Source organism: Salvia hispanica, chromosome 1 (genome assembly GCF_023119035.1).
Source record: "Salvia hispanica cultivar TCC Black 2014 chromosome 1, UniMelb_Shisp_WGS_1.0, whole genome shotgun sequence".
Taxonomy (NCBI): domain Eukaryota; kingdom Viridiplantae; phylum Streptophyta; class Magnoliopsida; order Lamiales; family Lamiaceae; genus Salvia; species Salvia hispanica.
This window is the reverse complement of record NC_062965.1, coordinates 38,201,104-38,217,819: the sequence shown is the minus strand read 5'-3', so window position 1 is coordinate 38,217,819 and position 16,716 is coordinate 38,201,104. Positions and strand designations below refer to the sequence as shown.

The 16,716-nt window shown below is 38.5% G+C and overlaps 1 long non-coding RNA gene across 2 annotated transcripts; it reads left to right on the top strand.

The window, feature by feature from the left end:
- Positions 1–7,661: 7,661 nt before the first annotated feature.
- Positions 7,662–10,159, top strand: LOC125188018. 2 transcript variants are annotated; one of them, XR_007170693.1, is made up of 3 exons: positions 7,662–7,930; positions 9,000–9,060; positions 10,022–10,159. It is a non-coding gene; the product is annotated as an uncharacterized LOC125188018 (long non-coding RNA). The 2 variants fall into 2 exon arrangements; XR_007170692.1 differs by having other exon boundaries at positions 9,000–9,087.
- The last annotated feature ends 6,557 nt before the right edge of the window (positions 10,160–16,716 follow it).

Sequence of the window (16,716 nt, the reverse complement as noted above, 5' to 3'; positions counted from 1 at the left end):
TCATAGAGTTTTATTGTTCAACTCATAACAGTCTCAACATATAATCACTTGCATAACAACATTTATTTTGCATAATCACATTTTGCAAGTTCACATGCAAGCATAATTATCACAATTTTCCAAATATCACAACAATCTCCCATTCGCTTCAACTTCCAATATTTCATAATTCAAATCAATATTCAAGAGATACTTGTTACCTCATTCATCGTGGTTGAGCGGAGACGAGTTGCGGTGTTGAGTCTTCAACGATTATCCATTAATCAATTTATACAACTTTCAAATTTTATTACAACAAGACTCTTGGGTCCAGAGCGAAAAGAACTGAGGCTCTGATACCAACTGTAACGACCCGCCCATTTAGGGTATAATAAATGCGGCGTTCGCTAACTAGGTAGACTTAAAAGCATTAAAGATCATAAACTAGGGTTTCAATAGAAAGGGATTTGACCAAAACATTAAATGAACAATTAAGTAGAGGAAGAATAATGCCTTAGCAAAGGAATTCATCAAAAGATTTATTGAAATAAAAGCTCAACCAAGTTCCTCAAAAAGAATATTTCTAACTGTTCATATTCCAAAACATACCCACGAAAATAAAAGAATAGAAGTATTTATCCCAACAAAAGATCACAGTTTTCATAATCAATAGCGGAAGCGACCAAGAAAGAAGTGAGGCTATGTATGAGGACACAACGACACCTTAAGTACCAACAGATCATTTTATTATTCTCTACTCAACACCGCCGCCCGCTCGTCACCACTCAACCTGCACATAAGGAAAACACATGCAGGGCTGAGTACGATAAACATACTCAATGGGCTCATTGCCGAAAACAGTTTTATCACAAATATAGTTATTATCATCATGCCATTTTCAAGTGTCCATCGGGGTTTTAACTTTAGAAAGACCCGAGGCACCAAAATATCTTCTTTCTCAAATATCACGGTCGCGCAACCATTTTTCTCATAGACGTTTACCATATCCTCATTCTACATGACAAGGAATGCGGCCGCAATCCAGGTCACTAGACCGGCCAACCCGTACGCTGACTCTCGGTCTAACATTGGTGTACACTAACCCAAGTAGAGTTTGCGGCTCTACAAGGATCCGAATTCGATTATAACAATAGTGGCATAGCCACGAGGGATAGGCACGACAAAACAAATCAAGGCATGATAACACATCTTTCATTCTCATCAATATCAGTTTAGGACAATGTCCTTATTTTAAAAGAAAGCCCACCTCTTCGGCTTATCTCGAGAGTATTCTCTTCTCCTCGTTTATCACGCTGAGAGCGCGAAGTATCACCTTTAAATTAGGCGTATCACAAATCAGTTTCAATCATTGATTTCAAAATATGCATGTTTCCTATATTTCCCTTTTTCCCATCGATTACTTTCAAAATCATCAATCAAAATCAAAGTATGATTAGAGAACACCGATTGATCGGTAGAAGAAGAGGAGATCAATAATTAAAGTACCTTTTCCAAAAGAACGAATGGTAGAAACAAGGAATTAGTCTTGATTCTTCAATAATCTCTTGAATTTCACTTGAATTCTTCTCAATTGATGAAGAAATCTTGAAGAAAACTTGAAGAAAATATGGAGAAAGTGGGAGAGAGATTTTCGAAACTTATGGGGAGAGTGGGCGCCGGTTTTGATCTCTAGGGTTTAGAATCTCTCATGTATTTATAGAGTGCCAAAAATAATATCCCAATAATTAAATAAATAGAGATTTGGGGAAGATTTGTTGGTTATAGGGGCCGAAAATTTGGAGGTGGTTAGGAGAGAATTTTCGAAATCTAGGCTATTAATTTAGCCTATGATTTAAATTCAAATATTTCACGGAGTAGAATAATATATCACGGAGCAAGAATAAATAATTAAATCTCCCCAATTATAGCCAAAAGTGGCGTGACTTTTTTTCCTCTTCCAATAAGGAATAAATTCAAATCCTAATTTAATTAGGATATGGCAAGATATGGTAGATATTTTGGTTTATTTATATTTATTCATGGAATAGAATAAATAAGGGATCAATAAAATAATAAATAATTCCCTCTTCTCCAAAATATGAGATTTTCGAAAATCTCATGGGAATAAATGATAGTGGTGGTTCGAAAATTCCATGTAGGAATTATAGAGTATTTGGACTTTGGATTTAATTTGGATAATTATCCCAAACAAATAATTAAATCCAAGAATAATATTATTTCTTCTCCAATAATCATGATGGCCGAAAATTCCACATAACAAATATGTTCCTATTTAATTCTCACTCATCCCTTAGGAAAATAATTCCCCACAATTATATTACTCCGCATCAAATATTCACATATTCAGATCAATCATCTCTTCATTTCCACTCCATTTTCTCATCGTATTGACCTTTCAACGGTCACATCATTTTTTCCACATCTTTGACTATTCAATAGCCACGTCAACATTTCAACAAGTTGACTATTCAACTCAATCAAAAATCCCATACGCAATTAGGTCACATAGACACTATGCAATTAATCACTCATCAATTAATTCACATATCATAGCATTTAAGGCATTTAATGCAAAAATTTTATAACCCGAAAATTAGGGTTTGAAAAAGTGGGGCGTTACACCGCCCGTGTCTAAGCCAGTGTCAATCCCAACGAAATCAAAGTCCCTGACGGTTAGGAAACCAGAGTCCGATCAACCAGAGAAGGAAGAAGAGGAACCAGCAAGAAAGAAAGTAAAGATGTCCCGCCCCGGGATCCCACCCCAATCTGGCTCTCGAGGGAGCCAGACCCAGAAGTGAATTACCCCCATGACCAAGTAACTTTTAATTTCTGCTTTTAGTTATTTTGTTGTCTTTGTTTTTGTGTATGTTTTGTTTGTTATTTGCTATATGTGATTGTCTTTTCCCACTTAGCCCAATGCTTGGTCTAAGTGTGAAAAGTTTATATTTTCTGGTTTTATTGTGTCTTCTCCCACTTAACCCGTTGCTCGGTCTAAGTGTGAGAAGTTTTTCTGTTTTGTTTTATTTGTGTCTTCTCCCACTTAGCCCGATGCTCGGTCTAAGTGTGAGAAGTTTTTATTTGTATAAATTGTTTATTGTGTGTTGAATTGACTACCCTTTTCCCCCCTTCACGACGATGGCTTGGGGACAAGCTTGTGTGAAGTGGGAGGGGGAGAGGAGTCAATGCGTGTAGTTGTCAGTATGCTAAGAGTAGTTAGGTCTAGGTTTTGTTTATGTCGCATGAGCCAGTGAATATAATACGGCATGATCTTATTAGTGAAAGTAATTGAAGATAGGATGTATTTCAACATGGAAGCCTTTTCCTTTAATAAGCCAAGTCAATGTGGATGAAGTAAGAACGATAGAGGATGCCTTAATTTACTTAGTTGTGAAGCCCCACTATAAGAGTGAGTTATAAGCCTTAAATAAATTTGAGCTAACACATGTAAAGGGACCGCCACTGAATGCTTAGGGAGAAGAGTCATGAAGGAAAAAAATAGGGGAATTGGGTTATGAAGGTATAAGCTGGACGAAGTCCAGAGGAGAGAAGAGAAAAATGGAGGAATAAGCTGGACAAAGTCCAGAGTAAAAAAAATGATGAAAAAAAAAGAGGAGGTATAAGCTGGACGAAGTCCAGAGGGAATATGTCTAAGGGCAGGAAGCAATAGTAACCTGACCCAGGAAAAAAAGGGAGAACGAAGTATAAAAAAGGAGAAAACTCTCATAACCCGACGCTTCAGTGGTATGGCAATAACTTAAGAGAGAATCGGTCCTAACATCCCTGGTGAGGAATGAGTGATCGAGTGAATCCAACAATTGGGGAAGTAAAGGGCTATCTTGACGAACTGACAGATTGACTATGTAGAGGAAGGGAAAGGGCCTATTTGGAGGAGTGCAGCCTGTTGGATTGACCTTAATCTTGTGGGGACGGTTGGCTAAAAAGTTGAAGTTAGTTCATGCATATGTGTTTATGTGTTTTCATTTATTTTAAGTGTTTATATTTGTACGTCAGTTATGTCTAGGTCTAGGAGTCTTTGTTAAGTTAGAGTCTAGGAGTCGGTCAGGGGATAACCATGCTTTGAAATTCGCCTTATTCTTTTTCTTGTCTTTATACTTGAGGACAAGTATGGTTTAAGTGTGAGCAGTTTGATAAGGCTAATTTCATGCATCGGTTATGTGGTGAAAAAACACTTTATTTTACTGGGTCTAACGCAGTTTTTAAGCCAGGTGTGTGAAGGAATCGCTAGATCCAGGAAGAGCTGAAGACAATGGACTAGCGAAAGAAAATGAAGGAAAGTGAGCAGAGTTGAAGAGAAAAATGGCTAGACGAAGGAAGTCAATAGCTGAGCGCAACAAAGACTATTCATACCTCGCTGGACCCACTTTAACGCCTATAAATAAAGGAGCATGCAGCACACGCCGGAGACATGATGTTTGCTCTCAGCTCACACACTCACACACACACTTGGGAAAAATGGGAATTCGGAGGTAGTTAAAGGTTTTTAGGGGTTCATCTTCGGTGAAAGTCAGTCGTAACACCGTCCTTGCGAAGGGCGAAGATACAATCTATTTACATTCTGTTTTTGCAATTTATTCCGTTGAACTTCATCGTTTTGGAAGTCGATTTGGTTGTTGCTATTACCGATTATCTATGCATTTAGTTTTTGTCATGATAGTGTTTATCTTGTGTTGATTTACGTTGATTCCGTGATTTTGAGACTTAATTTCGGCAGTTAAATGTTATTCTCTGTTTTGGATAATTCTGTGCTTGATCTGGGGAATACGGTTGTGGATCTGTGTTGTTGTTGCTGATCGGAGGTTGTTTGGCGAATCTATAGCTGTGGGTATACTTTTGGTCGGAGTTTGTTTCGGATGCTTGGATCCAGAAGTGGATTTAGCATCCGAAATGTGGATTTGAACAGGGGAAATCGAGTTGTGCATGGATTTTGAGTTTTCTGCTTTCTTTCTGTTTTACTTCGTCTAGTAGTCGCAGATCTGCTTGGTTTTGAATTGTTCTTCGTTTAATTGTCTTCAAGCTAGTCTGTTTCGTTTCCGATTCGCGTTCCATTTCTGTTTTACTGAAATTTTTATGCAAGTTGATTGGAGAAGATGATGTCGCTGTTAGTTGGTACTTTAGTTAGTTATTTTTCAGCTTTTCATCCGTACTTTATCTTTTCAGCAAATGGTCCCCACCGTCAGTTCATTTCCCAGGTCTAGGTAATTTAGGAAACAGTTCTTAGAGCTAGTGGTAGTATTGCTTGTTTTCCAGTTTACATGCATGATTTCTGTTCTGCCTAGATCTAGCTGTTAGCGTAGCAAACTTTCAACTCCAAGTTTAGTTTAATTTCCTCAACCCAAAAATCCGTGGCAGCAACCAACCCAAAAATAGTCCCTAATCCTTGAGCATGTTTAATTTCGCATCCATCTCTGTGGGATCGATCCCTACTTCCCTGTGCTAATTTTAGTATAAGTGGTTGAGGGTTTTTTAAGCGATAATCTGTGTGTCCAACGACCGAGATTTTCCAACGATCCGTGAGTTCCTAGACCTTGTGATCTAGTGGATTCACTGGACCTAGGAGACTTGTTATTTCTTTCTGTGCACACATACACAAAAAAAATTTCACGAGCTTCAAGGAGATACAGATCAGATCCTTCTCATGTTATTCGGGCTGCATCGATTGAAGTACAACCAGACTTGACATACGAGAAAGAACCGGTTCAGATTTTAGCAAGAGAGGTCAAAGAGCTCAGAAATAAAAGAATAGTGCTTGTTAAAGTACTGTGGCGAAGTCATAAAATAGAAGAAGCTACATGAGAGCCTGAAGATACGATGAGACAGCAATACCCCTACCTTTTTTAGTCAGGTATCAATTTCGGGGATGAAATTTCCTAAGTGGGGGAGAATTGTGATATCCCAAATTTAGAAAAAATAGAAATTAGAAATTATATTTTAGTTAGTGGTTATAATGACAACCCCTCTTAGGTTTGTGTTAAAATGACAACCCCTCTTAAAATGACATCGTGACACTACTTATACATCAGTATTATAAATGCTACACAACAATATTACAAACACTACACATCAATCTATAGATTGTTGTATAGTGTGTCGGATATTGCTGGACAAGAAATATTGCTGGATAAAGACCAGCAAATTGTTGACCGTCTTTTTCAGTTTTTTTTTTCCACGAAACAGCTTATTATTCGTCCACGTGTACAAATGATTGGTTAGGAATGGTGGTTTGGTGTTATTTTAAAGGGTGGTGGCACCCTAACATGCCCTTGTATTCATATCCTTTTTCCATATATTGTTCAAACATTCAGCTGAATCTCAACCCCATGATTTTGTCATCTAACGGTTAGATTAATGCCACGTGTCATTTAATAATGCACATTTTCATTCTAATAATGTACACCGACTAATAATGTAGCATTATAATCTAATAATGTAGATTTTCATTCTATTAATGTACACCGACTAATAATGCAACATTATAGTCTAATAATGCATTTGATCACAACCATCCAATTCAAGGATCCAAGGGCTGTGATTTGTTTGAAGCTTAACACCAAAGAGCTGTGAAGGACCCTAATACACCCCTATATATATATGGTGTTATTCGTCCACGTGTACAAATGATTGGCTAGGAATGGTGGTATAGTGTTATTTTAAAGGGTGGTGACACCCTAACATGCCTATATATATATATATATATATATATATATATATATATATATATAGATAGGAGTGCAGTATAATAGTGCCACCATAGCACCAATATAGTCCGTTAGATCTCATTTATGGATGCCTAAGATTAAGTTTCGTGAAAAAACACGGGTTTGCAGTCTACTGTATTAGATATTGCAGTCTATTGTATTAGATATTGTAGTCGTGGTAAACTGCAATATTGTTGTGGTAAGACTGCAATATTCAATGAACAACACTGCAATATGGTAACGTAAAATTAGAAATTTCATATTTTACCCCTCCGTGTTTTTACACGTGGCAGCATTTCAAGCACACGATTTTCAGATCCAATGGCCTAAAATGGTGGTATGGTGTTACAATAAAGAGTGTTGTCATTTTAATACATCCCTATATACACCATACCACCATTTTAGGCCATTGGATTTGAAAATCGTGTGTTTGTCATGTTGCCATGTGTAAAAACACGGAGGGGTAAAATAGGAAATTTCTAATTTTACGTTACCAGATTGCAGTGCTTTTCATTGAATATTGCAGTCTTACCACAACAATATTGCAAGTAGGTTTACCACGATCTACAATATCTAATAAAGTAGACTGCAATATCTAATACAATAGACTGCAAACCCGTGTTTTTTCACGAAACTTAATCCTAGGCGTCCATAAATGAGATCTAACGGACTATATTGGTGGTATGCTGTTATCCTATCTATGGTGGCACCATAGTGCACCCCTAAATATATATATAAATATATATATATATATGTATATATATATATATGTATATATATATGTTGTTAGAATAGAAGAGGTAAAGATAGGAATTTTTAAAAAAAATAAGAAAAAGGAAATAGATAATAAGAAAAGGAGAAAGAAATAGAATAGAAAGTGATGAGTAAGTTAAGAAAAAGAAACGTGTCTCATGGGGGAAAATTAGAAAGAAGAAAAAGGAAAAAAGGAAAAAGAAAATAGAAATTAAAATTCATCCTCATCCTTCTCCTCTCCTTTTCGCGCTCTCTCTACGCTACCCTCTTTCTCTCTGTAAAATTTCAACAACTCTCTACTCCCTCCGATCAGCCACCGTGATATCTCCAATCACTCCACCGGGAAGCATGCTGTACCCACTGCCAATCCAAGCTCTCAATTTTCCCTAGTTTTTCTCAATTTTGGAACTGAGGTTGCAAACCCACTTCCATTTAGATTTTCAAATTAGTTGAAATTAGAGGTTAGATTCCTCCATAACCTCCTTAATCTTGTTTCTAAGCATAGTAGTGATGTTAATTTGATTTGATTCTTGCTGTTGGAGTCGAAATTAGGGTTCTTGAATTTGGGGATTTTGTTGCTTTGATGCTTTTGTGTAAATTGGCTATGCAATTATGCAATTGGAAGTATGTAATGACATTTAAGCATGAAAGTGATAGAAAAAGCTACGTTTGGTGATGATCTGTGACCATATGCTCTTGCCATGGGTTTTAAAGCTACCTTCTTGATGGTAATGTTGGGGCTGATCTTGTTGTGAAGTTTAGTATTGGTTGTTGATGCTTAAGCAAGCTGAAAATTCTTAAAAAGGATATGGTGAAAGAGGTTTAGTTGTTGGTTGATATCAAAAGACTTTTGGTTATGTGTTTAGCTTCAAAATGTCAAATTTTTGAGTTTAATGTTGAAATAAAGTTGTTGTCCCATATTTTGAAAATTAATTAGGTTTGGTTTATGGAGGAAAATGGAGTTTTGAGGTTTATAATTTTGGGACAGCCGGGTATAGCCCTCTTTTTCCGGAGTTATTGAATAATACTCCCTCCGTCTCGCTTTAGGAGTCCCGGTTGAGTCGGGCACATGTTTTAAGAAAAAAGTGTTTGAGTGTGTAATAAATAAATATTGTAGTGGATGTTGGGACCCAGTTTTAATTGAGTGTCCAATAAATAAATATTGTAGTGGATGTTGGGACCCACTTTTAACACTTTTTTATTAGTTGTAGTGGATGTTGGGACCCACTTTTAACACTTTTAACACTTTGTAGGCATTTTTTATTAATTTATCTCGACCAGGACTCCTAAAGCGGGACGCCCAAAATTGATCAACCGGGACTCCGAAAGCGGGACAGAGGGAGTATTATTGAATTACTTTGCTTCTTTTTGCTATAAATGAAGTTAGAAATCTTTTAACTTGCATACATATTATATTTGGCTTATTTTGTGATAAAGGGAAGCATATTGAAAGTGAAATAGATAGATGTGATGATTTGGCTTTATTTGTGTTTATTTATAAACTGTGTATGTGATTGTTTGAAAAATTAGGTGAACCGAGTGCAGGCACAAGCGATACTGGAAAGGGGCACATCCATGGTTGACTAAACAGGTAATAGAGTTTTTGTGACGTGTACAGGTAGTGTACGCGGGTTCTAGAGTTTAATCTCTTTAACTTCGGGACATATTGCTACATATTTATATGTTTTATTGTGCAATAGAGATTAAATATGGTTGTGTGAATGGTATAACTCAATGACATAAATGAGATATGGAAAGGTAAGAGAACTGGTATGATATATGATATGCAAAGTGATTTAAGTAATTATATGTGTTGAATAATGTGAAGGTTGATATGAAATAGTTGTGTTATGCCCCATTGCTTGAGTAAATCACAGGGTATAGTTGGCATCTACTGCACACATGTTTGATCATTCGTGTTCCGGATAAACGAAGCGATGATCCATATAATATGTTGATAGTTGATATGAGCCCTATACGGGTAGTATGTGACAAATGCCTTATGATAGGCTATATGAAAGATATACAACATTTGGTAGTATCTCACTCAGATGTATACATGACAAAGGCCCTCATCGGGCTATTTATAGTGTCCGTGTACCCGTGTCCAACGCTAAGCATAATTTGGGGCTGATATGTGATATGAATGTGATATCTGATTGAGAATTGATGTTTCGTGCCTTGGATAGCTGAATAGTTTTCCTAAAGCATATTGTTGATTAATTAAAGGAATTGATAGATGTATGATATATGTTACTTCGTGCCATATAGTTTTGATTGATAGATTGTAAATGGTTGCATTTGAAAGTATCATCATGACTAATATATTTTGTTTGTTGTATCAAGATAGTTTGGGAGATGTTATATAAAGTGTTAGCAAACTATAATAGACTTTGAAAGGAAAATTGAACCGATATTGCGTAGCATTCCAAGTTATAATTTGATATTTTGTGTAAGTGATATCGATTGAAGTCTTTCGAGATTGATTTCTGGAATGCGTTTACACTACGAGCTTGTTGAAGCTCACCCCCCCTTTCTTCTCCCTCCTGCAGAGTTTAGAAGCGAATGATCTCGCTCGTGGGCAGCTGCACGTGGCATGCTTAGGCTAACTTTTGATTGTATATAGTTGGTTTGGAGATGTAAGGTTATGTAACCTTCTTTTGCTAATGGGATTGTAAATAATTGTCGAAGCATGTTATCGTTACTATGTTATGTATAGTAGTAACTGGTTGTGCTAACAGATTTAGTTACCTATATAATAGTGTTGTATGCTAAGTGTTTGCAGAAAAAAAAAGTTATACCGGTTAAATAGACAGGTTTGAGTTTATCAATCGTACCGAGATGTGACACCACTTATTTGGTTAAAACTAGCCAAGTAAGGGGTGTTACATAAATGATCAATAATAGTTTCAATTAACAATAAATAATAAGTGCTTGTATAATTAGTACTCCCTCCGCTAAAAAAAATAGAACACAATTACCATTTTTTGTTGTCCAGAAAATATAGAGCACAATCATTTATGGAAAGTTTCAACAAATAATAATCCTACACATCATTCCACTAACACTACTTCTCACTTACTTTATCTCCTTCTCTCTTATTTTTTTCCTTTTTCTCTCACTTTACCAATTCTACATTAAAACTCGTGTCATACACAAATTGCTCTATTTTTTGTGGATGGAGGGAGTATTAAGTACAGTTGCTCCATGCACTTCAAAACTTGAATCAATATTACACAAGGATACTTTAATAGTAGTAATTTGAATCGATATAAATAACATTCAACTGGTACGATTTTCATCTTCGATATTCAAGGGATTTGCTTTGAATTCTAACATGTCTCAGTTCAATTCCATTGTGCACAAAGTGAAGACAGAAAAAGAAAAAATAAAAACAATTGGGTCTAAGGACTTCAATAATTGAATAGATGGATTGCTCAAGTAATGGTGAGATCATTAAATTTTTATTAGGAATAAATTTTTTCAAATTACATATCAATAGTGTTGTTCTGTGAGTAAAGTGAAAAGAATAAAGTAAGATAAAAGGAAAAAATAGAGAGAATGATATTTCTATTTTCAATGTGGCGTTTAGAGTTGGACATTCCAAAAAGAAAAATAATTTACTTAGAGTGGGACAGAGAAGGTATTCAAAAAAAAAATAGTAAAAAATAAGCCAAAAAACATACATATTTCAGACATGTTGACATCGCAAAAGAGAGCCTTGGGCCGATAATAAAAATTTGTATACAATTTTTTTATTTAAAGTGAAAACATCTTAAATCAAACATTTATGCAAAGATGTAGATTCACGTCGGTAAATATAACTCTATACAACATATCATGTAGTCGGTGTGGTCAAGAACTCTATAAACCAATCTTTTCTTACCAGGGAGATGCTCCTTAATATACTCCAAGTTTCCAACCATCTACTGAAACAATCTCATCAGTCTACGATGTAAGTTTTAATACAGAAGTAGTAATGTTTGAAATAGAAATAAATAATATGAGTAAATTAAGAAAGAAAAAAGTAAAATATAAATAAAACCGGAAAGAGATATAAAAAGTGAGTAAAAATTGAGAGCAACTTTATATTTTAATATGAAACTAAATTTGATGAATTGACATAAACAAAAAGATAGTGACTATTTTATATTGACAAATAGAATATTTGTTATTTCATCCGTCCCGTAATAGTGACTCCAATAAGAAGGTTGCGGAAGAGGCCGGCGCGGAGGGGTGGGGAGGAAAGGTGCGAGCCGTAGTTGCGGCGAGGATGGGGCGGTGGGGTCATGGGCGCGGTGACTGATGCACTTTTTATTAGCACTAAAAATAACTGCAAGTATACATGGTACATCTAGTATAGCTAAAGGTCAGTACCGGGATATCGAACACCGGGAATATAATTGCAACTGGCTATTATGTACTAAGCGTCAAATTCTAAACAAGAGAAGTTTTGGTTTTTGAAAGTAAAAACAATTAAAAGCAATCAAACAACTAAATGCAATTAAATCACAAAGATAAAATATGAGAGATAAGAGAATTTTATGGATGTGCGTTCACAATTATGGTTATACAAATTCCAACTACAATACCATAGCACAGTTTATACTTTGAAAAGGACGAGTCACCTAGCTTATACTCATGCGATACAAACGTTGATTACAACATTAGGATTGTCAATCCGATTGAAGTGATTCTTGTATCATCTTGAAGCTCTTTTCAAGACGAAGAGAATGGTGTGTAGAACGCCCCGATCAGACTTCTGGATCGCCGAAAAATTGAGTTTGAAGACAGCTGTCGCGCGCCGCGTTTTTGTGGCGGGCCGCCGCACCTTGGCCAGCATTCGCCGCGCGCAGTCCAGAAGCTTCTGACTCTTTGTGGCGGTCGCCACGCATTTCCCGGCGGTCGCCGGGCTTGTCTTTGTCACCGCTGAGCGCTGGCGGTCGCCGGAAGTGTTGCGGCGGTCGCCGGAGAAGCTCCTGATTTCCTACCTCGCATTTTTACCCCCTTTTTACGCTCAAATATGCACATTTCTCACAAAACATGTCAAAACACCTAAATAGATAAAATATGCAAATAATGGACATGTAATGCAACTTTGACATTAAAAACGGACCACAAAATGGCCTTAAAATAGTGCAAAATCCAAGCGTATCAACTCCCCCAAGCTTGAATATTTGTTTGTCCTCAAACAAAACATGAAAGAAACATAAAATAGACGCACGGAATGAATAAGGACTAGACGTCATAATTGCCTCAAAGGATGAAAGAATAGATTAAGCATGTATTAACGCAATCAAATCAAGCAAGACTTATTAGTGCACTTTCATTACTAACTCGTGGAACACCTTGAATTCATGCACTCACATGTGGCACACTTCCAAAGATGGGAAGTGTTCTCTCACTCTCAAAGTGTATAAAGGTAATGTGTATATAAGCACTCAAATCATGCATCATGCAAAGTTTATCATAGGCTTGCTCAAAGTCTAATCCCTCCTCTACTCGATGTGATTAAGCATCAAAAGTCCAAAAGGTCTTTATCTTTGGTTGTAATGTAGGTTCTTTGGTAGGTGAGGAATATTTGGCTAAAAAGTGACTAAACCCAATAATAGCAAAAGTGATCAATTTCTACCACATCAAGCTTAGCACCCAACCAACAATTCAAATCTCAGTATTTAGACTTTGTCTATATTTCTTCTCATTTTCCAAATTCCTTTGATTTTTCTTTCTTCTCACAACCTTTCACACTTTTTCTTTTTTTTATTTTTTTATTTTGATACGCATCCTTTCTAGAATCAAGCACATATTTAGAATTTTCACTATTTCACAACTTGCACTTTCTTTACATTCAAGCACACTACTTTTTGTACTTTCTTCCTTATCTCTCCAATTCCTTTACAAAATAAGATAGCAAAAACTAACTAACCCAAGGAATTGTCCCCATTATGTTGGCTTCCAAAGAATAGGCTTAAAGGCTCAAAATTGGCTCCAAAGGGAAAAATTTTAAAATTTGAGAGGGTCAAAACTTTTGGATAAAAGTAGGCTAAGAAAAGATGGCCAATCATCCTCCTAAATCAACTTAAACACTATGTAAACTTAGGCAAGACTAGGAGCAAGTTCTAGAAATATATACATGAATGCAGATAAATCACACAAGAATGAAATTAAGGCCCAAATCCTCACAAGGTATAAGCATGATTCAAGGCGAATAAGCAAATTCACTAATTATGCACCTTTTCACCAAACCATCAAATCAAAATGTTAAGCCACACTTAAACATAGATGGAATGTAATATCATTGGCAACTCGGTCTAAAGAGTGTCCCTAAGCATGCGTGTTTCTAAGTTCTTCATGTTAAGTTCATGACATGGATTCAAGAAAACATTTTAGAAAACAAAATTCACCTACGGGATTTTTGAAAAACATCAAAAACAAACTAAAAACCTAAAACTCACGGTCCACCACTTCATCCCCCCAAACTTATTTTCAACAAAGTGTAAAATAAGTTTGTAGAGTCGGTCGGGACGTGAGTGAATTACCAAAAAGAAAACATACCTTGAAAATTTTTGCGTAGAGGTTGGACGGGGTGAAAATTCAAAAAATTCGAAAAATCACGCTGGAGACTGTGCTCAGGTGGCGGACCGCCGCGGCCTGTTCGGCGGTCGCCGCACATCGTCAGATTGTTCCAACGAGCAGGTGGCGGGCTGCCGCAACACATGCGGCGGTCGCCACAGAAGGGTCAGAACCTGCGAAAATTTTTCAAAAATACGAAAACTAAACAAAAATAAAAAAGTACTAAAAAAATGGAAATAAATGGTTGGGCTGCCTCCCAACAAGCGCTTATTTTTCGTCTTTAGCTTGACGTTCTTTGAAGCTCATGTTATCCCCCATCGTGGGAATTCCTTCAGGATGCCTTTGTACCTACAAATTCGCAATGTGAGTATAGAATGAAGAAAATTGTAGTAGGATACAACACATAGTATTTGGAAATCCCCCAAACTTGAACCAAATCTAGGTGTAAACATAATCACATGCAAGACCAAGTAATCCACCTTGAGTCAAAGAGTTCTACAGGAATATTCAAAATTGAGGATTTTTCTCTCACTAAGATTCTCTCCCAACACCATGGATTTCCGATGACTGCCCCACCGCCCACCACCCACCACCTCCGGCCAACTCCGACCATAACCCCCTCCTTGCAACACCATGGTTTACCGGTGACTGCCCCACCACCCACTGCCCACCACCTCCGGCCATCTCCGAACAAAATCCCCTCCTTGCAACACCATGGTTCTCTGGTGACCACCCCATCCATCCTCCATCAGCCGACCACATCCCACACCATCTTGCACTTGTGACGCGCCCAAAATCCCCTCTTGGTCGTTGGGTGCTGGCCTTCGCCTCTCGGCTCCGGGATACGGACCTGTCTGTGTCGAGTATGTCGACACCAATACCCCCCCAACCACAAGAGCTCGAGGCTGCTTCAACCATCCCGGACCACTTAATGGTTTTCCAGTCAGCACAAGCCCCTCCCCTAACGGCAACGAACAAGAATCTGGCCTCGAAAAAATCTAAGGCTCTACTCAAGCTCCGGAAGAACACGCCGGCACCACCAATCAAAGGTGTTGGCCGGAAAAGAATTAATCTATCGCCTTTCCCGGAGGACAAGCAACTCCGGAAGAGGATTGACTTTGGAGAGGGTGATAGCTCGAACTCGGGCAGCCCTCGATGCAAGGGAGCTATCTTCCCGGCTAACCACTCTCACGGCTCGGAGAAAGGGCCAAACATTATGGATCTTGAGGCTGCTGAAGTTCCCAACAAGAAGAACCAAGAAATGAGAATTATTTGCTATGACTCACCCTTCGAGCCTAAATTTTCGCCGGATTCCGGCGAGACTGCCGCTGGTAGCGAGGAGGACGCCGGAAAAAACAAAGACCCTAACTTGCATCAGCCTTGGTCAAAGCTAGAGGATCCCACCAATGCTATTGGAAGAGTAGTTGGTGAGATAGTCAACTTACCTAAATTGAACCTAGAGACAAACTTGCTTTTGGAAAGTACCTTGGAGCCTTGCCACCTTGAGGAGTCACATGGTGCACTAGCCATTGGAGGACAAATGAACCCAAAAAATGACAACATCTTGTTCCTTGCACAATTAGACTCAGCTGACATGGCGGTTCGCCGGAGTACGACCAGGTGGCCCCCGTTCCGACCCCCAAGCTTCTCCTGGCGTCAGACCCAACCCCGATGGCTTCTATGGCAACTAACCCGAGCCTGAATGTGAAGGTTAATGCAATGGAATCTCATCTCCTTCTCCAAATGCCGGCCCCAACTCCAGCGAGGGCTGACCCGGTAGTTGCCTTTGTGCCGTCTCTAGAGGAGTTCCCACCCCTTGAGAGAGGTAGAACCTTGAAGATCCGAGATAAATTTGAAGCTGGCTCGATGCACCGGGGGAATGGCTCGGAGATGCCGAGAGATATCTCGGCTGGACAAGCCTCACGAGTCACGGGTGCCCCGGAGGCTAAATCGGCTCCCGTGGCCCCGGCAGGGGCATGGTCTCTTGAAGGCTCGGCCATCCGCAATCCCGTCGGCCAGCTAGAGACAAGACCGGGACACGCCGAGACACCAGGCGCTTCGAAGGATCGGCCTAAGGAAACATCATCCGTGGCTGGTGCGGGACCTTCGAGCATGACAGGGGACGCACATATTTTAGGGCCGGATAGCTCAATCCATGCCGAAGGAGCAGCGAACCTAGAAGGACATGCGAACAAACAAAAAACCATGGCGGATATGCTTCGAGAAAAGCCAGCTCATGAAGGCCCACAAGTGTTCGTGCCAGAAAAGATCACCAATATTGGGTATGCCAACGTCTCGAATGGGCTGCTGGCAATCTACTTCTCCGGAGCTGAGATCCAGAAGCTAGCGGAGAACGTCAGGCATGCTATTGTGGGTAAGTTCTCACATTCTATTCCAGCTTCTCATCAAATTCAAAAGGCACTTGATAATATTAAGTTTAACCGAGCGTTCTCTTGGAAATACATTAACGCAAAACATATTCTTGTTCAATTTGAGGACATCGCGGATTATGCGAGGATGCTTAGTGGTCCGAAGGGCACCCAATGACGGTCTTCAAATGGACCCCAGAATTTGATGCTTATTGTGAATCTCCGATTGCGGCAGTTTGGTGCAACCTAATTGGTCTTCCTATACACCTTTATGGTCAGTCTGCCCTCTTTGCCATCGGGAAGCT